Source organism: Tachypleus tridentatus, chromosome 8 (assembly GCF_004210375.1).
Source record: "Tachypleus tridentatus isolate NWPU-2018 chromosome 8, ASM421037v1, whole genome shotgun sequence".
NCBI classification, from domain to species: domain Eukaryota; kingdom Metazoa; phylum Arthropoda; class Merostomata; order Xiphosura; family Limulidae; genus Tachypleus; species Tachypleus tridentatus.
This window is the reverse complement of record NC_134832.1, coordinates 146,940,613-146,962,183: the sequence shown is the minus strand read 5'-3', so window position 1 is coordinate 146,962,183 and position 21,571 is coordinate 146,940,613. Positions and strand designations below refer to the sequence as shown.

At 35.4% G+C, this 21,571-nt stretch overlaps 1 pseudogene across 1 annotated transcript; it reads left to right on the top strand.

Annotated features, from left to right (window-relative positions):
• Positions 1 to 1,274: 1,274 nt before the first annotated feature.
• On the top strand, positions 1,275 to 21,453 carry LOC143223705 (zwei Ig domain protein zig-2-like; annotated as a pseudogene). The gene is made up of 8 exons (XR_013013055.1): positions 1,275 to 1,527; positions 3,970 to 4,117; positions 6,014 to 6,047; positions 9,850 to 10,007; positions 13,788 to 14,021; positions 15,034 to 15,191; positions 19,082 to 19,204; positions 21,050 to 21,453. The product of XR_013013055.1 is annotated as a zwei Ig domain protein zig-2-like (transcript).
• Positions 21,454 to 21,571: the final 118 nt, after the last annotated feature.

The window sequence follows — 21,571 nt, the reverse complement described above, 5'->3', positions numbered from 1 at the left end:
AACCAAAGAGTTATCTTGGACGACAATATAAGTGGTTAACCAAAGAGTGATCTTGGACGACACTATAAAATAGTTAACCAGTTATAGAGACACTATATACTTGGTTATCTTGGACGACAATATAAAATACTTAACCGAAGAGTTATCTTGGACGACAATATATAATACTTAACCGAAGAGTTATCTTGGACGACAATATATAATACTTAACCAAAGAGTTATCTTGGACGACAATATAAAATAGTTAAGCAAAGAGGTATCTTGGACGACAATATAAAATAGTTAACCAAAGAGTTATCTTGGACAACAATATAAAATCGTTAACCAAAGAGTTACCTTGGACGACAATATAAAATAGTTACCTAAAGAGTTACGTTGGACGACACTATAAAATCGTTAACCAATGAGTTATCTTGGACAACAATATAAAATAGTTAACCAAAGAGTTATCTTGAACGATAATATAAAATACTTAACCAAAGATTTATCCTGAACTGTTGTTCAAGATAAAATACTTCCGTATAGCCGTACACTGTACGACAGGATAACGTACTTAACCAAAGCAGTACCCTTAGAGACAAACGTGAGTTTTAAACCAAAGTTCTACACCAGTTAACGAGATACACTGTTTTACTAAAGTCTTATTTGATTTTTCTGAGTTATAAAAGAAGTCACAAATTTACGATGAAACAAAAAATTTATTGTCGAGAACATATCATGTTATTATTATAGGTTTTGATATTTGCATACAAGGTATTGGAAGTTATTTCAGTGTTGATTATATTAAGCTGTTAGTAATAACTGAATGAAACTAAATAAGAGTGAATAATGACCATATAACTACTATGTCCAGTATTGATGAGACCTTTATGTAGGACGAGTTTTCTTCAGGCCAGCCATGATACAACAGAACGCAGTAGTTGTTGAGGGCTATTGATATTAGCATATCGCTTGACAACAAAAGTTATGGCGTGATTAAGTTGAGGCATTGCACTGTTTTATTTAGGTAACAATAGACATATTGGCGTGTAAACATAAAGTAATATTATATTGGTGGAGGAATCTAGAAGTACGTTTACCACTGATGTTTTTGCACAAATATTACGTTAATATATTTATGTAGGGATATCCTTTTACGTCTTTTTGTTTTTTCTTTCATCCTTCTGTATCAGTGGAGTTTGCTGTTAACAGTTTACAAAACATGCGGAGTAACACTAGTATGAAGAACAGTTTACAAAACAGGCGGAGTAACACTAGTATGAAGAAAGCGACGAATAAGTTAAGGGGGGATGACGGCTTGTTGGCACAGCTTGGCTGTGTTTCTTTTGCCACACGCTAGTTAAAATCCGAAGGCCAGACAAACGACTGTAAGTTTGTAAATTGACTTTCATCAGTGGCTGACACTTTAAGAACGCCAATAACTCCACTACAGTTTCTTCTTTAAGATTCTTGTCAATTAAGAAGTGAGGTGCTAATACTCGTTGCTTTCTTGTTATGTATTGGTACATTACGTTGGAAAAACTTAAGGTAAGAAAACAGTTCATATGGGCTTGATACTAAACCAAGATGTGAGACTGTGTTGCTAATTTTATTTGTCGATGGAAAAACCAGTTCCTTTGAGAAGGTGACTCTTTGCATGGAGATGAAATCAAATATTTTTTTTTTTATTTGTTAAAGGGATTTCGAAAAACAGAATGTAATTTGTTGACTTCGTAAAGGTCAAAACACGAATAACTTAAAAACTCTATAAGAGTGACCGCAAATTCTCAGCCAGATAGAAGTAGTCCAAGAGTTGGCGAAGGTGGCCTTCCTCTACTGTGCCCTCTACTATACTCTTTTGTGGCTCTCTGTGGAAAGTCTAAAACAGTCGAATCAAACTATGGGGTATTTATGGTATGTTTGAACCGTCTAAACCGTGAAAAGGTAATTGGTGTTGGATTCGATTGGTTCACATCATCTATATTGCAGTGTGGTCAGTGGGGGTAAGTGAACACTGGCCGTTTCCGAGTGTTCTTTATAACACCCACCCACATTTATATTGCGAACAATGATTGGTATTTAAATCATACATACCAACGTTATTTTAATCAAATTTCAAGAAATTTATACCCTGTTATAATTTTACACATATAAAGTTTTTTTTTATCAACGTTATTACGTTACTAAAACCAAGAATCTTCAAATAGTTGAGTCAACTTCAAAAAAAAAGATCCCCTCCACTCAATGTTCTATTGGCTCTGCGGTAAGTCTGAAGGCTTATGATGCTAAAATCGAGTTTCGATACCAATGGTAGGCACAGAACAGATTGTGTATCACTGCGCTTGTTTGTTTTGAATTTCTCGCAAAGATTCACGAGGGCTATCTGCGCTAGCCGTCCCTAATTTAGCAGTGTAAGACTAGAGGGAAGGCAGCTAGTCATCACCATCCACCACCAACTCTTGGGCTACTCTTTTACCAACGAATAGTGGGATTGACAGTAACATTATAACGTCCACACGGCTGAAAGGGCGAGCATGTTTGATGTGACGGGGATTCGAACCGGCGACTCTCGGATTACGAGTCAAATGCCTTAACCACCTGGCCATGCCGGGCCATCATTGCACTTAAGAACAAACAAAACAAATATAAGTGAAGAAAAGCTCACAGTATGTGATTTGGAATGGAACTCCCTGCAAAAAAACAACGAATCAGTTTACAGTGAGACTATTTTGAATTTTGAGTTGGACTAAACTGATTATATTAGAATATGCAGTTGAATATATATATATATTTGTTTTCCATATTTTCTCAAAGTTTGTCTACCAACAATTGTTTGGCAGAAAAGCCTTTGGTTTTATTATTATTATTCGTTAGAAAATATAATTACATATGTATGTAAAAGATTTGTACGTTGTAGGGTGGTTGTAGAACGCCCTATTTTCACATGTTTGAGTTTGAAATTAATAAATTTGTTTCAGTGCGAAATTGCGCTGTACTTTGTTTACTGAAGACATCGAACCGCGAAGTTTGCCATTATTAGCTATTACGGAAGACTCATGAATACAGTGAAAACAATACCGTCACTTATTCTGACCTTTCTCGGAGTCTCTTGAAAGTATAATTAAGCTGATTTGATGATTAAGTGTCAACGTTTTGTTTTTATACTAATCTAATCATTTCCAATGGTACACCACAGAATGGATCTATATTACGATTCAATATGTAACTAAGGTTTTCTACCTGTATGACTAGTGTTGCTAGTTGTTTACGAATTTTATTTTTAGGCCTAGCTGAGTTATATTTTGTTTAGACATTTCTGCTTTCACAAAAAGTGATATTTTTTTTTGTAATTTAAAGGATTCTGAGGTAGAAATAATTATTTTCAAGACATTTAAAATATGTTCGTGTGAGATATGTACATTGAAACTTACTTTGCCACAATGTTGGATGAGCTTAAAAATACTCTTGAGGCAGAAGTATAGGTGTTTCAATTAGACTTTCCCCACAAGATATGATAATGTATCTTTGACACTAGCTTAAAGGATACATACCATTAGATCCCATTACAAGATATGATAATGTATCTTTGACAGTAGATTAAAGGAGAGATACTATTAGATCCCATTACAAGATATGATAATGTATCTTTGACAGTAGATTAAAGGAGAGATACTATTAGATCCCATTACAAGATATGATAATGTATCTTTGACAGTAGATTAAAGGATACATACCATTAGATTTCCTCTAACCACAAATGATAATGTATGCCAGACACTATCTTAAGGGAGAGATGCCATTAGACCCCCTTCACAAGATACGATAATGTATCTTAGATAATACACCGTAATACAAACAGTTTTAAATTAAAACGTTTTACCTTCATAACCAAAGTTACAAAGCGCAAAGTAAATCGGAAGGAAAACGTCTTACATTTCGTTTGATTTTTAATACTCTGTTAATGCAATATTCAAACTTCTCTTCCAATAGTAAAAGTTCAGTGCGTAGGTTGACGTGAAATCGGAGAAAGCTTCCGAAAATGGACCAGCAAACGTTTAGTTTGATGACCATATTTTCTCTTCTTTCATTGGCTCTTAGTCGGCACGTGCAGCCTCTAGGGGTACGTCGTGATTCGAGGGTAAGTAAAAGTGTTTATATATATATATTGTTTTTTTTTTAACGTTTAAAGGCTATTTTAAGAATCACTTACCCTCAAAGTTAGAAAGTCGTGTAATTCGTTACTAACCTAATGGGTTTCTAGAGCACATTTTTATAAACACAATAAGTTTTTCTCGAGGCAAATGAATTAGACAGTAATGTACGGAGCTCTTCAATTACCAGGAATATATATATCGGTGGTAGAGTGAGCCACTTGTATACAAGTTCTGTAATAATAATTAAAAAGCGACAAAAGAACAAATAAAATTTTGTAAAACATTTTGCGCATAAATATCTGCTTTTAAATGTCTGTTTCTAATTCATTTTCACGAAATTTAGAACCATTACAGAATTGAACTATGAAACTCGTGTTATTAAAGTTGTTCAGAAACGAATTTTTATTCTACTAAGAAAAGAAACACGTTTATTTGCAAAACTCTTTCAGGTTATATTTTAAAATATGCACCTGTTTAAATACATCTCTGAAATATCTACTATCCATTAGACGTAAAATATAATCACAATAGCCTTGCCTTCAGACGTTATGGTTCAGCAGAAAGTCAGCAGATGTACGACACTATAAATTGGATTTCGATACCTATTATGTGCAGAGCACAGATAGTTCATTGTGTAATTTGCGCTTAGCAACTACAAAATAGTTTCATCTACAATATTGTGGCGCCCTCTATTGCTGTATTCTAAACAAGTAGAAACACGGAAAAGGTTTGTTTTTAATTTCACGCAAAACTACACGAGAGCTATCATCGCTAACCGTTTCTAATTTAGCAGGGTAAGACTAGAGGGAAACCATCTAGTCATCACCACCCACCGCCAACTTTTGAGCTACTCTTTTATAAACGAATAGTGAGATTGATCGTCACATTATAACGCCCCCACGGCTGAAAGAGCAAGCATGTTTGGTGTGACGGGGATTCGAACCTGCCATCTTTGGATTACGAGTTGAGTGCGTTAACCACCTGGCCATGCCGGGCCTAGAGAAAAGGAATTAGACAAATAAGTGCTTCTATCTACAATTATATAGGATATTTACAGATAAGTAAAAACTGTACCTACAGGACAACAATTAAGTTATGTAACACAAACAGGTTATTAATGTCAAATAAGATATAATCATAAGCCCACTGTAGTAAATGAAGTAAGATTTAATCATAAGTTTAAAAGTTTAAATTTCTCGCAAAGCCATTCGAGTTGGGCAATCTGGGCTAATCGGCCCTAATTTAGTAGTGAAAAAACTAGAAGGAAGGAAGTTTGTCATCACCACCCACCGCTAGCTCTTAGGCTACTCTTCTACTGAATAGTGGGATTGATCGATCATTATAAAGCTCCCACGGTTGCAAGCGAGAGCAAGTTTGGTGTTTCATGGACTCGAACCTGCAAACAAGCCCACTGGTGCTCGAGGCACGATATTTTGAAACAACCTATGCGACATAATTCGTTGTTATTTCTACGCATAATTAGATGAACAGTATTGTTTGTTTGTTGTAAAATAAAGCCACATTGAGCTATTTGTTTCGTTCACCACATGGAGTAGAATCCTAGATTTTAGCGATGTAAGTCCCAAAGTTCACCATCAAGAACAGCGAAGAATAACTTGCAGAGAATGAAAATATTTGCATGTACTTAAATCGGACGCCCCCCCTTTCAGAAACTAACAGGAATTTTCAATAAAAATAAAGAAGGCTGTAATATCACATTTGGACTAAAATATTAGGCTAACATGTATAAAATATATGCACACTTTATATTCTTTGGAATAAAATTACGGGTTGAATCACGTAGTTTTTAATTGTTTAAAAATCAGCTTAACATTAATGTTTATTCTCACTAGATGTCACTAGTATTTTTCTTTCTTCAGGCAGAACCTGTGTTGCAAGAAGGCGCAAAAATCGGTATGATTTATTTAATGTTTTACTAATATAGTTTACTTTTTATACAGACTGGATCAAATCAGTTAAATAAATTATTTTATTCTTGCTGCATACTTAAATAAACGTAATAATATAATTCAGCAATATCTTAAATAATAATTTGTAAACATAGAACGTCGAGAGTTACAAAACACTATTACTAGTGGTATCTATAAATATCAAATTGAACTTTCATTTAATAATAAGTAAATTAATTTCATAAAATTCTACTTTAGCCTTGATAATAGTTGCAATTGTTTTATGTGATCTGCTATAAATTGAATATTAGTATGGTTGTTGTAGAAAACCAAAACCTAACACACTCATAGGAGTCGAGGATATTGTATGCCTATGCTACTTTGATAAATTTGCATATATGTTTTCCGATTTTTCTAGATATTTTAATATGTTTTCTTACGTCACCGGAGTACCTTTATGTATATATACATTCATATACGCCCATATTCTTTATCATATCTAGTTACCTTTACATAAATTCTGTGTGATATCTGTAAATATCTTCTGGACTACCTGGAAAATATTTTAAATATCATTCATGTCACCTGTCTTCCCGATACCTGTAACTATTACCATATTTATCATTCTACTTAGATATTATTGTAAAAAAAAATTCTGAGGTAATTTTAATCATTTAGCTACTAACTTAATCGACCTATGTTACTTTCTTAACCCTCCTATATTGTCTTCTTATTTCACCTGTTATTTACGTAATCTACATATGTTGCTTACTTAATCCCCGTATGTTGCTTATGTAATTCTCCTATATTGCTTATTAAATCTACCTATGTTACTTCATTCTTCTATACTGCTTACTTAACCTAACTATGTCGCTTACGTAATCCTTTTATATTGCTTATTTATTATATCTATGATACTTACTAAATGTTACCTACTTAGTTCGATGTTTCTGAAATGAAACATGAGGTCTCAACCCACCTTCGTCATGTAGTTGTCGCGTGCCAGGTTTATTCACTTCTGCCTCTACTGCTCAACGCTAGGCAGTAATGTTTGGCTTTCCTTCTTTATATTACCCGATTAGGGTTAAGAAAATCTTTTCTTTGGAAACGTCTGCTTGGTCTTTGTTAGTTGCAACATAACGTCTTCTTTGTTGCATTGTTTTCTTTTGCTATTACTCTGTATCCTCGACTAACTGATTTTCGTAATAAGTTTCACACGTACCCATAGGTGTTGACGTAATAAGTTTCACACATACCTACATGTGTTGACGTAATAAGTTTCACACATACCCACAGGTGTTGACGTAATAAGTTTCACACATACACACAGGTGTTGACGTAATAAGTTTCACACATACACACAGGTGTTGACGTAATAAGTTTTGTTTCCGTTATTTTTATTGGCTTCCAATTTTCACATTCGTACTGTAGCACGGATTTCCTTTAACTGTTGAATGCTATTCATACTGACCCAACTAGGTGTTAACATGTTTCTTATTACGCTAGATAATTTTCCAGATTTACTAATTTAAGTTCTAACATTCCAATCTGTCCGTCATTATTTTGTTTAATTGTGTGAATTATTTTACCTCGTTTATTTGTTGAGCTTTATTACAGACAATTTGTTTAGTTTAACTGGTATTCATCACTCGTCTTTTTAGAGGATTGATGGTAACTTTAGTACTAGTCGAACACGATGTCGTTTTTTGCTATTGTATGCTGTTTTAACTTAGACATTCGTATTAGTCGCTAGAGAGAGCCTTAGTTTGTGTCTCCTTGAGGGCGTGACGTCTCAAAATTTCTCTAAGTAAGAGTTGCGGGGGGCTTTTGAATAATTTAAAAACAACCGTTAGAATAATAATTAATTGGTTAATTACCGAGCCTGTTTCAGTTATTTCAGTGCCATACACACTGTGTTTTCAAGGAAAAAAATTCTGAAGTAGTAGTGTTATATAAGAAAGTGGTTGCTTCATATGTGAGTTAGGCCTACAAGCGAATATAACATGTGAAGCTTCTTTATTTTAGTTGAAGTAATAAAATGCTTTCTTTTCATGGATCGACCTAGAATTTGAACTATTTTTACCGAGTATATAAAAACACGACAACCAAACAAAACGAAGAAAGGTCTACTCTACTACAGAAACCTTTATAAAACTACGATGTTTATTGTTAATATATTGGTCGCTCGTACAGTCCAGTTCATGTGTGTTGTACGTCTTCTCCCGTAGTTCATTTTATTGATTTAGTTTTGCTGCGCTATTCATTCATTTTTTAATCTACAGAGACTAGGAACATTGGTGAGGACAACGAACTACTCAGTCGTACACCAGATGGCATTGGGAATCAGTTTGTCATTATTTTTCGTATAGCTTTTAAATTATTTTCAGACCCGGCATGGCCAGGTAGGTTAAGGCGTTCGACTCGTAATATGAGGGTCGCGGGTTCGAATCCCTATCGCACCAAACATGCTCGCCCTTTCAACCTTGGGAGCGTTATTATGTGACGGTCAATCCCACTATTCGTTGTTAAGAGAGTAGCTCAAGAGTTGGCAGTGGGTGGTGATGACTAGTTGCCTTCCCTCTAGTCTTACACTGCTAAAGTAGGGACGGCTAGCATAGATAGCCCTAGAGTAGCTTTGCGCGAAAATAAAAAACAAACAAATTATTTTTGCAAATGTTTCATTGTATTTTATAAATACGAAGAAATTTCTATATAGGCTACGCTGATGTGCATATAAGAACTGTTCTCAAAACGTATGTAGTTCAGGATACGGTGTTATCTGAATATCAGTGTAGATTATATTTATGTGGAAGATATCAGTTTTATTTGGATACTCGTGTGGATATTTTATCATACTGTTTAGAATGTCATTACCACTGTGTACTGATAACGTTATAAAAATAATATATAACGTTACAAACTCTATAATCTGAACGCTTTCCAAATGTGGACCTCTAAAGAAAGAAGGACCATGTTTTGAAAGTGCATGTGTTATAAGTTGTTCTTCTTATCGTTTTGTATTAAGACTTCTCGAATCATCTAACAAGATGATTAAATCAGTAATAACATATTTATTGATGACGTAAAATATATCACATAAAATGTTTTTTTTTTATTTCGCGCAAAGCTGTACGAGGTCTGTCTGAGCTAGCTATCCTTACACGAGGTCTGTCTGAGCTAGCCATCTTTATACGAGGTCTGTCTGAGCTAGCCATCTTTATACGATGTCTGTCTGAGCTAGCCATCCTTATACGAGGTCTGTTTGAGCTAGCCATCCTTATACGAGGTCTGTCTGAGCTAGCCTACCTTATACGAGGTCTGTCTGAGCTAGCCATCCTTAATTTAGTAGTGTAAAAGTAGAGGGAAGGCCAACTCTTGAGCTACTCTTTTACCAACGCATCGGGGGATCGACCATCACGTTATAACGCCTCCACAGCTGAAAGGACGAGCATGTTTGGTGTGACGGAGATTTGAACCCGCTACGCTCAGATTAAGAGTCGATACCTTAACTCAACATAAGTGTATACATAAATTATGTTTAGCATTTACTTACCCTTCTATTTCTCTACTAAAAGTTATAAAACTAGTAATTATCTTCTAGTGAGGTTAAAACATGTCTTCGATTTTCTAATTATTCTTGTACTTTTAATAATGATTCGCTTATTATAAGTAAAGTTAGCTAATTACTGTGAACGGAATGTTGAATTAATAGGATAAGATAATTTATCGATTGTATATAGTCTAATTGTTATCTTCAACTTAAGATATGAAAGGATTTACTAATGAATTATGTTTGTTTTATAAAGACGACAATCCCCTCTTGAGGCATCACTTACGTTTAGCCAAAACTACCGCTAGTGTCATGTCGGTGTCACCTTTCGACCATAACGTCTTGTCTTGTCAGGCTATAGGAAACCCGCCTCCAACTATCCACTGGTTAAAAGATGGAAACAGGATAATACAGGTGAGAAATCCGAGCTACATAATGCCTACAATAAAATCATTAGCTAATAATAGGTTTTGCAGCTAAACGTGCGTACCAAAAGAGTACGCCACACTATACAATAAGATCACTAGCTAACAGGTTTCGCAGCTAGACGAACAAACAAACAAATCAATGAGTAAGTTGGATATGAGATGAAACCGTTGACGTGTAAAACATTTCAAAGTCGCAAAACAATTAAGAGATAATCAGTTATCTATATTCTACCTACAATAAGAGACCGAAACTGTAAATTAGTGGTGCACAAAGTCCGGCTCGCGATGTCCAATGGGAAAGTCAAACATAGAGAGTTCGCGCGCTAAGAGTTCGTGCCTGCACGAAGATTAAGCACTATAGAAGAATATGCATTAGATTAGATACTGGATGGTTCCATATTTGTGTCGCGCAATAAAGAAAATTTAATAAGGAAATCTCGTTAACACATAGGCATTTAATCATTGGTGCAATGACGTAATATTTTCATCATTACGAAATCTCACGTGTTCCAATTGTTCTTCGAGATTTACCTACGAGCCCTATTTTGACATTATTTTGTAACAAGAATGGCAGCTAATCGTAAAAGAAAAGTTGACGACGAAAATCAGCAGCTTCATGATGATTGGACTGCACAATACTGTTTTGTTCAACAACAGAAGAATGTGAATTGTCTGCTGTGTCATTCGACAGTAGCAGTGGCGAAGCTTTCCAATATAAAACGTCATTTTGAGTCGAAGCATAAAGATTTCCACAATGTTGTCTGTGATGAACGAATAGCTCAAATTGAATCTCTGCGGCGGTCGCTGAATCACCAGCAGAACATTTTCTCAAAGCAGTCAGCAGATTTAAGTGCAGCATGGGAGGTCAGTTATGATATTACGTTGATGATAGCGAAATCTGGCCGACCGTTCACTGATGGTGATTTTGTCAAGCAATGTATGATTACTGCATCGGAAAAGTTGTGTCCAGAAGCAGTTCGCAAGCTACAGATGGTGGCTTTGAATCATATGACAGTTCAACGAAGAATTTCACATCTCTCAAGAGACGTGACAAGGCAGCTTACAAATAAAACAGCCAACTTTGCCTACTTCTCTTTGGCAGCAGATGAGTCGACTGACATCAGTTCAACAGCACAGCTACTAGTTTTTGTTCGTGGTGTGTCGTCATGGTTTGATATCACAGAGGAACAAATCGGCATGTGTTCCATGAAGGGTCACACAACTGGATCTGCTCTATTCGAGGAGACAGTACGACTGTGTAGTAGTGTTTCATTGGATTTCACGAAACTGGTAAGTGTGACAACTGATGGAGCGCTCGCCATGACCGGAGAAAGTAGCAGGCTGGTAACACTGTTGATGAAGCATCAAGGAAAGCAGAACAGACAGTTGATGAAGTTGCACTGCATTATTCACCAACAGAACCTGTGCAGTAAAGAACTTGGTTTTCAGGCATTGATGGCATTAGTCACGAAAACCATTAATTCCATCAAATCACGAAAGCTCAATCACCTTCAGTTTCGAAGATTTATTGAAGAAATTGATTTAGACTTTGGTGACCTTGTGTATCACTGTGAAGTACACTGGCTGAGTCGAAGGAAGATGCTCAGAAGATTCTGGGAGTTGATTGATGAGGTGATAGAATTTCTCAGAAGCAAGAACAAAGACACTGAAGTGATTTCCTGACTGATCCAGCATGGCAAGCTGATTTCACCTTTCTGGTCGACATGACACAACACTGGAATGATCTGAATTTGAAGTTGCAAGGAAAAAATCAGCTTGTCTGTCAGCTTGTAAATCACGTCTCAGCTTTCAGGACAAAGTTGCAGTTGTTCTGGCAGCAAGCAGCATCAGGCAACTTCGTGCACTTTCCCACTTTTCAGTCACAGATACAGAAGAATCAGGACATTGACACACAGGTTTAGGGTAGGAAGTTAGATACCTTGATTCAATCCTTCAACTCACGGTTTCGTGACGGTTTGATGAAACTTTTTGCTGATCCGTTCAGTGTGTCAGTGGATGACTTGTCGGCAGAATATCAGCTCGAACTCATTGATCTCCAGGTATCTGATGAACTGCGTGCTATTTTCCGAGAAAACAGTTTCCTTGATTTCTGCAAAACGTTGCCTGATACATTTGCTAATCTGAAAGAGAACGTACTTGTCCACACCAGCATGTTTGGCAGCATGTACTGCTGCAAACAGGCTTTCTCGCGTGTGAAACTGAACGCAAACAACACTCGCAATCAGCTGACTGATGGTCATTTGGAAGCAGTCTTGCATCTTTCAATGTAAAACATCAAGTCGGACATTTCTAAGCTCGTAGATGACATGCAGCATCATCCATCGCACTGACTTTGTGACAGTTGACGTATCATAACATCTCTTAGAATAATGTGCAAACTCTTTGATGTAATCGTTATTTGTGTGTTCTTAAATGAGATGTCCATCTTGTGTGAAACAACTGTGGGACGATTTTAATCTTCACTTTTTTGTGGTCCCCAACGGTTACGAGAAGTCTGTTTGTGGCCCCTGACTCAAAAAGTTTGTGCACCACTGCTGCAAATGCATTCTTTTATTCAAATATGTACTAGATGTACTTCTGCAGGGTCCCTGAAGGTGTGCCATTTAAAGTAAATAAAACGAAATTTAAGAGTAATAAATATATTTGTTTCTTCCTTTTGAAGCTTGTATGTCATGCTGTGTGCATAATTCTTCTCGTGATTTATAGCATGCGCGCGATTTTACCAGTACAAGCTGCAGCGTGACGTTTAATGTGACCAGATACGTGAAATGTTTTGTGGTCTGTCATGTGATCTGATATGCATATTTCTGTTATATAGAAAAGTGAAGAAACGTTGGTGTGTTCTGGGTTAGCAATCGGTAAATATAATCAAAGGAACAATATTAAAAAAAAATTAACCATTCACAGTTAGGCTAAATAAGATGGTAAAACCAAAAGAAAGCTACATTATATTCATTACAATAATGCTTATAACTGTTTGTTTGGAATTAAGCACAAAGGTTTCTCTGTGCTTTGCCTACCCACGAGTATTGAAACCCTGTTTCCAAAGTTGTGAATCCGCAGTTGTAAAATTTTCGGATTCATAAATTATTCGTATTGCTCCATACAGTGGCGCCCTCGCTCTAACTATAGCTGTAAGTAATCTCACTACTTCGCTAACACTTACAATAGCTGTTAATAAATGCTATCACTTCGCTAACACTTGTAGATTTAATATCAAACTAACTACTGTTTCCTTCGTACATTTGATTCAAAAATTCTTTTTATCAAATAGGCAAGTTTACAAATTTAAATAGTGTGAGTTTTACCTCTTTTGCAAACAGAAAATATAGGCTTAACACTGAAAAATAGATATAAGTGTGTAAGCTACAGATTAGAAATTTGTTTTATTTTTATCATGAGTGAAATCATATATTAATAAAGATGTGTCTGTGGTAGTACTATTTAATATATTCTGAGCTTTTGGTAAAAAATTTTGACTTTTTTACGACAAAATTTCGTTAAAATACAACCTTAAAGCTAATTTTTCTTTGGCAAACTGAAGGTTGTGAATATTTACTCCATTTTATTGTAATATTTATTTTAATACGCACTTTCAGAAATATATACTTGGTCAGGCAATATTAGATCTAGCATGATACGAATCACGCATTAAGGATTAAATAGATTCTTGAGAAAGTCGTTCGTAAATAGTTTCGATAAAATACAAATGACAGTCAGTCACCTTGTTTTTCTTGCCTAAAAGGACACTTTGGGCAGTATTCAGTCGGACGATGGAAACCTTCATATTCTTCCAGTGGCTGGAACTAGCCAAACATGGTCCCGATTGTTTCTCGACTGTTTAACTCCTGGCGACGAAGGTACTTACACGTGCGTAGCAGAGACCCTTACAGCCGAGTGAGCAGTGACACAAGAGTGAACATTTCTGAAAGACGACTAGTTAATCTGGAACCTTTCTGTCTGAATAAAAGAAGCTTTGGTGGGTTGAAAACTTTGTTAGTTTGACAACTATTTGATAAATTACTTATATGAACTTTTGTACTGAGATAGTTTATAATTACAGTTGTATGGACTGTTGTAAACAGTGTGGTTGTCTGTACTTTCAGTTCCATAAACTGTTGTAAACAGTGTGGTTGTCTGTACTTTCAGTTCCATAAACTGTTGTAAACAGTGTGGTTGTCTGTACTTCCAGTTCCATAAACTATTGTAAACAGTGTGGTTGTCTGTACTTCCAGTTCCATAAACTGTTGTAAACAGTGTGGTTGTCTGTATTTCCAGTTCCATAAACTGTTGTAAACAGTGTGGTTGTCTGTATTTCCAGTTCCATAAACTGTTGTAAACAGTGTGGTTGTCTGTACTTCCAGTTCCATAAACTGTTGTAAACAGTGTGGTCGTCTGTATTTCCAGTTCCATAAACTTTTGTAAACAGTGTGGTCGTCTGTATTTCCAGTTCCATAAACTGTTGTAAACAGTGTGGTTGTCTGTACTTCCAGTTCCATAAACTGTTATAAACAGTGTGGTCGTCTGTATTTCCAGTTCCATAAACCTTTGTAAACAGTGTGGTCGTCTGTACTTCCAGTTCCATAAACTTTTGTAAACAGTGTGGTCGTCTGTATTTCCAGTTCCATAAACTGTTGTAAACAGTGTGGTTGTCTGTACTTCCAGTTCCATAAACTGTTATAAACAGTGTGGTCGTCTGTATTTCCAGTTCCATAAACCTTTGTAAACAGTGTGGTCGTCTGTATTTCCAGTTCCATAAACTGTTGTAAACAGTGTGGTTGTCTGTACTTCCAGTTCCATAAACTATTATAAACAGTGTAATAATCTTACACGTTTTCTTATCTGTCTGTTGTGTATTATCTATAATATTAATTTGTATCCATCTGTGCTGATTCTTTAAGTAAACACTCATAACCAACGCAGAAGACAATTTAACTTTTGAGTCTAATAATCACAAAGATAGCTGGTTTAAACCTTTGCTGTTATATCAGGCTTACCAGCAAGAATTTACATGTGGACACGCTTTCGTTTCGAACAACAAGGAAGTGACGTTCAGTTGTTCTGTCGCAGTTCCGGTCTACCGAAACCGGAAGTGATATGGTCACGTGGTGATGACAACAGACCACTTGAAGACGACAAGAAATACATGGTAAGTGTTCGTGATTTTAAATAAAGTAATGGTAAGGTTGGTTTTGTTTATCGGCGGTTAACGTCTAAGCTACACAATGGGCTATCTGTGCTCAGTCCACCTCGGGTACTGAAACCCAACATTTAGCATTAAATCGTTTTTGAGACGTTTCAGTGGTGTAGGTGAGAAAAACGAAAAAAATACCTTTGTAGTTTAGTTTATTTTTGCCTATTAGCATGGACTACTACCTTTCATTTCTTGTACAAAGATAATGAATACCAAACTATTTGTCACAGTTCGAATACTGGTGAAGCATGACCAGGTGGTTAGAGGGCACTTGACTAGAAATCTATATGCAAAAACGGCTCGTTTGGGTTGAGAAAATATTTTACATAGAAGAGCGAACAACGTTTCGACCTTCTTCGGTCATCGTCAGGTTCACAAAGAAAGAGGAAACTGACCGGAAGCTGACCACATGTTTGAAATGGGTTGTGTAACTGTGTGTCGAAATGTAGAGGGCGGTATTAGATGTTTGAATATATAATTTTATTTATTTTATTATATTAATATAGGTATAAAGGCGTTCCTTTATATTGGTTTATTTTGGGTTCAAGTTGTTGTATAAGTAAGGCTTCTTTAATTTTGCGTTTGTTTATGTTTGTTTGTTTATTTAGTATTTGAGTGTTTTCTATGATTATGTTGTGTTTATTTGACTTGCAGTGTTCGAAAACGTGTGAAGGTGACTTTTTATGTTCTTTGAATCTGGTTTCCATTTTTCTACTTGTTTCTCCAATATAGCAGTCGTGGCAGTTATCACATTGTATTTTATAAATAATGTTGGTGTGGTGTTTGTCAGTGTAGTTTTTACATAGTATAGACCTCAGTTTTGTGCCGGGTTTTTGAATAAATTTGGTATTAACTGGAATGTCATATTTTGTTACTAATTTTTGCCAAATGTTGGTTATTTGTTTGCTGATATCAGGAATATATGGTATACAGCAGTATATGGTTTCGTGATTTTTTGATTCGTGAGATATATTTACTTTTGTTGGTTGATTTTGCTTTCTGTGTAGATGTGTGCTAATAATGTTTTCTACGGTTTGTGGAGGAAACTTATTGATGTTGATGAAGTATTGTTTTATTTTGTCTAATTCATCGTTAATTTTATCTGGTGAGCATAGTTTTATGGCTGTGTTTATTTGGTTTGTTTCATGTGCTGAGTCCCAAGGAATGTATAGTCCAGTATGGGTGATTTTTCGGTGGATTTCTGTTTTGAATTGTGTGTCAGTTCTTGTAATTTTGAGGTTAAGAAATGATATTTGATTGCTTTCTTCCTGTTCACATGTGAAGTTAATGTTGGGATGTATAGAGTTAATGTGATTGAAAAAATTAAGTATGTGTTCTGTAGATTTGAATCCCGCAACCGTGTCATCTACATATTGTACCAGTATAGTGGTGGATGTAATGCTGTGTTAATTGCTTGTGTTTCAACTTGTGTCATAAAAATATTGGCTAGGACTGGTGATACTGGGTTGCCCATGCTTAGGCCATTTGTTTGTATATAGTTTTGGTTGTTGAATATGAAGTTTGTCTTTATCGTGGTGAATTCTATGAGGGTTGCTAACTGGTTACTGGGAAACACAAGCAATTAACACAGCATTACATCCACCACTATACTGGTACAGATATGTAGATGACACGGTTGTGGATTCAAATCTACAGAACACATACTTAATTTTTTCAATCACATTAACTCTATACATCCCAACATTAACTTCACATGTGAACAGGAAGAAAGCAATCAAATATCATTTCTTAACCTCAAAATTACAAGAACTGACACACAATTCAAAACAGAAATCCACCGAAAAATCACTCATACTGGACTATACATTCCTTGGGACTCAGCACATGAAACAAAACAAAACTCAACATACTAAGAAACCAAATAAACACAGCCATAAAACTATGCTCACCAGATAAAATTAACGATGAATTAGACAAAATAAAACAATACTTCATCAACATCAATAAATTTTCTCCACAAACCGTAGAAAACATTATACGCACACACCTAGACAGAAAGCAAAATCAACCAACTAAAGTAAATATATCTCACGAATCAAAAAATCACGAAACCATATACTGCTGTATACCATATATTCCTGATATCAGCAAACAAATAACCAACATTTGGCAAAAATTAGTAACAAAATATGACATTCCAGTTAATACCAAATTTATTCAAAACCAGGCACAAAACTGAGGTCTATACTATGTAAAACTACACTGACAAACACCACACCAACATTATTTATAAAATACAATGTGATAACTGCCACGACTTCTATATTGAGAAACAAGTAGAAAAATGGAAACCAGATTCAAAGAACATAAAAAGTCACCTTCACACGTTTTCGAACACTGCAATTCAAATAAACACAACATAACCATAGAAAACACTCAAATACTAAATAAACAAACAAACATAAACAAACGCAAAATTAAAGAAGCCTTACTTATACAACAACTTAAACCCAAAATAAACCAATATAAAGGAACGCCTTTATACCTATATTAATATAATAAAATAAATAAAATTATAGATTCAAACATCTAATACCGCCCTCTACATTTCGACACACAGTTACACAACCCCTTTCAAACATGTGGTCAGCTTCCGGTCAGTTACCTCTTTCTTTGTGAACCTGACGATGACCGAAGAAGGTCGAAACGTTGTTCGCTCTTCTATGTAAAATATTTTCTCAACCCAAACGAGCCGTTTTTGCATATAAATTTCTCAACAAGTGGGTTTCTCGACATCACTGATGACTAGAAATCTGATTATTGCGGGTTTGAATCCACGCCCCACGAAACATGCTCACGGTTCAGTCGCGGGGTGTTATAAGAGGACTGTTTATCCCAATAACAGTTGGTGAAAGAGTAGCTCAAGAGTTTGCAGTTGGTGGTGATGATTAGCTGCCTTCCATCTAGTCTTTCACTGTTAATTTAGGGACGGCTAGCGCAAACAGCCCTCATGTAGCTTTGCGAGAAATTAAAAAAATAAAAAACATAGAATACCATGTTATTTTTATTAGCTTTGGATGAATGTATTTATTTTTATTTTATTATTAAAATGTTAGTAATAAATTGATCCCCCCTGTACGTTGGAAAGTGTTAAACTGAGGGGTTCTGTTCCTCTCAGTGGACACAGTATATAGCCCGATGTGGTTTGCTTTAAGAAAATGCTTACAGTAATGAATTACATTAATTATAAGTTTAATGCTAACATCTCATTATGTACAGGACTACGGTGGTTCAGGGGTAAGTGTGAAAACTTATAACACAAAAAATTGGGTTTCGATACTCGCTGTGGGCAGAACCTATTGTGTAGCTTATGTTTAACAAGAAAAATTTCTTGCAAATGACGCAGTGCCATCTATTAGCCATTTCGAAAATAAAATTGTAGGTAAACTTGGTCTTTCAATATTTTTTGTGGTGTGCCTGAGATGTCGAACTCAGGCGATTCTAATCTTCTGAAAGCCTGTATGTTTTCATCAAGTTTATCCTCCAGAAAACTTCTATTTTACTTGTAGTAATTCTGATTCAATTTAAAGTTTATACATTTCTAACGAGTAGATATGTTTTAACGTTAGATTGTTTTTAATTAAAATCATAGAGTTTTGTATCTCAGTAATTCACGACTTTGTTTTTTATTTAATTTTTAAATGATTTTTTTTTGTCTGCGAAGTGTCACAAAACAGAACAATACATGTATGGGTATAACAAAAGCAGTGCCGATTCGAAGTTATTCACAAATAAAATATTGCTTGTTTGAGAAATACCCGGTCAACCATGCTTCTTCATGATTTTCAGGTTAAAATATTGATGTATGTATTTTGACATTACAGGTGCTGGATAATGGAGATTTACTGATACGAAACATCAGATGGGAAGACGTTGGTATTTACACCTGTACAGCTCAGAATGATCTTGGGTCAGATATGACCTTGACATTTCTCTACCCAGTGAAGGTAAGGTTATGGATAATCAGAAACAATCACCAAACTTACCTACACATTTTCTGCCTGATAAAATAGCACGTGCTCTTGTCTATCCTAGAGTTATATTTATGATCGATTTTAATGAAGAAATAAAAATAAATCACTCCAAGATTCACTCCAAAGAGAAATACTTTGAAACTGTTTCTATTTACATCGTTGCTAACAGAAGACTTTAAAATATAGATAAACATGTTTTGTTTTTACATTTTACACATGAAATGTGTCGTCTACTGTTTAACATCAGAAGGTTTGTTTGTTTTGAATTTCGTGCAAAGTTTGTTTGCTTGTTTTGGAATTTCGCACAAAGCTACTCGAGGGCTATCTGTGCAAGACGTCCCTAATTTAGCAGTGTAAGACTAGAGGGAAGGCAGCTAGTCATCACCACCCACCGCCAACTCTTGGGCTACTCTTTTACCAACGAATAGTGGCATTGACCGTCACCTTTTAATGCCCCGACGGCTGAGAAAGCGAGCATGTTTGGTGCAACCGGGATTCGAACCCGCGGCCCTCGGATTACGAGTCGAACGCTTTAACACGCTTGGCCATGTCGGGCCAACATCAGAAGGCTTACACCAGTTTGTCTCGCTGCGTCATACATAAGAAGGTATCTACACATTTACGTTGTTACAACAACAGTTAATTGTGAGAAAATACAGTCCACTAATAACCTTAAGGGTTCTTTTTTCTGGAAAAGAGTGGATTTGATGCAGAAAAATTTCATCAGATAATAAAATAATCTACCATTTATTTATTTTACTGTCTTCAACAGGAAGTCTGTTGATAGTAGAGAATTACTTCCAATTAAACAATTAATGTGGTCTCTGAATCGACCTGTAAGGATACATATCCTATGTGTGATTAGCAATTTTGTCAGTTATTAATAACTAAATAATGGGTGTGGTCCCTAAGTCAGGTTGTAGGGGTACATAACTCGTGTGTGGTTAGCAGTTTCTTCAGTTATTACTGACTAAATAATAGGTGTGGTCCCTGAGTCAGGTTGTACGGGTACATAACTCATGTGTGGTTGACAGTTATTTCAGTTATTACTGACCAAATAATAGGTGTGGTTCCTGAGTCAGGTTGTAGGGGTACATAACTCATATGTGGTTAACAGTTTTTTCAGTTATTACTGACTAAATAATAGGTGTGGTTCCTGAGTCAGGTTGTAGTGGTACATAACTCATGTGTGGTTGACAGTTTTTTCGGTTACTACTGATTAAATAGTGAGATTGATATCTGATTTTTTGAGTATGGTAGTAAACGTCTTCACAAGTTTAGTAACATTAGTTTTGGTTGTTGTTGTTTTGAATTAAGCACAAAGCTACACAGTGGGCTATGTGTGCTCTTCCCACCATAGGTATCGAAACTCGATTTTTAGCGTTGTAAGTCCGCATACATACCGCTGAGCCACTGGGGGGCAGTAGTTTTGGTACGTAGATAAATATTTGTAAATACATAAACGGTCAAGAATTTCGTGGGATTATAGGTTGTTTTAAAACAATGACCATCACTGAGAATGCACGTGTTTGCAGAGCTATTCATGTATTTTCTTAGTGGTTAATTACTTACGTTATTCATCTGGATTTTTGATATTACATATGAGTAGATGCTCACTTTAACACAATGAATTTTTTACAACATACTTTTTTGTCTTCGAGACTTCTCCTGAAAACATAATACCTAAAACATCTAATTATAATTGTTTCTTTTACTAGTTTTATCTCAACTTAACCCAAAACGGGAAGGGTAAAAGAGTAATTCGTATGTTTTTAATTTTTTTCACAGAATATTTTTCTTTTATTTCTCTCCATCTAGCCCTAGAACCAGAAAGTCTATACCATGTTTTCAGAAGTCTCAAAGCACGTGATCTTTGTGACCCGAAGTATTCTTTATTAAACCAGATATCGGACATTTAAAAGTCAGTGTAACCATTATCAAACACTCTATTTTGTATATATTTGTTAACACATTTTTCTGAGTTACACGTTAAAAATAATCGTGCCATCCTCAATGTGGTTCCACATTATTACATTTTCGTCCTCAGTGTTTTCTTTTGTGCTGTTTCTTTCTGGTGTAGATACATTTTCTTTAAATTAAAAACTTCTGTCTAGATTGCTTTTATAAACCTTATATTTATTGTAAATATTGGAAAAACCATTCTGTATTCCTCTGTAAGTCCACATTAGAAACGACATTAAAATTTGTACAAAGTCGTCTGATATGATGTTGTATTTCCTTTCTTGAAGGGAGCATTGTTATTGAAACCATTTCACAATTTTACAGTAAAACATCTTTTGACGAAGAAAGGAAACTAGATACCAATTTCACATGTAAAAC